We start from the raw sequence: 668 nt of genomic DNA on the forward strand, positions 1-668 counted from the left end.
ATTTTTCGCGAACACTCCCTTTAATGCAATAAAAAATGGGTACTTTTATAGAAGTAACAGAATATACACCGCCTTTTTGACATTTTTACATCATACCCGTTTATTTTATACAGTACGCTACTGTACACTCCATTTTTTCGGCTTTTCACTTAACATTTAAGAGATATTTGCACTGAGTTCTTTGTCTTCGATGATAAGTGAAAGGTCCAAGGTTGTTACAAAAACAAGGTTTTTTAATAGAATGAAAAAAATGTTGAAGTAATTTCCATCCTCAAAGATTGTATATGTATTATGCATTTATTTACTTACAAAAGCTTTCTTAAGTTTCCAGAATTCAGAATTCCATTCTTCAATCGGAACTTTCCCACTGAAATAGCAATTTGTTGTTAGAGATATTCAAATAATAAAATGACATTAAAAAGGATTTGCGAATAACTAGGTACTAGGTCTCATCAAGGCGTAATTATGTACATTTTTAAAATCTATATAATATTTCCGATCGAGTTTAAAACATTAAAATTAAGGATTTCAAATCTTAAAATTTAAAAGCGCGCCTTTAGCTTTTTATTTGGAAAATAAACAAATTAAAAGGATTAGCCAAAAAAATTTTCGCAAATTTTTCCATTTGCAATTTTGGTTGAATTATCCCCAGCATCCTAGTTCTTAAG

This window comes from Eurytemora carolleeae, unplaced genomic scaffold (assembly GCF_000591075.1).
Source record: "Eurytemora carolleeae unplaced genomic scaffold, Eaff_2.0 scaffold34, whole genome shotgun sequence".
NCBI classification, from domain to species: Eukaryota; Metazoa; Arthropoda; class Copepoda; order Calanoida; family Temoridae; genus Eurytemora; species Eurytemora carolleeae.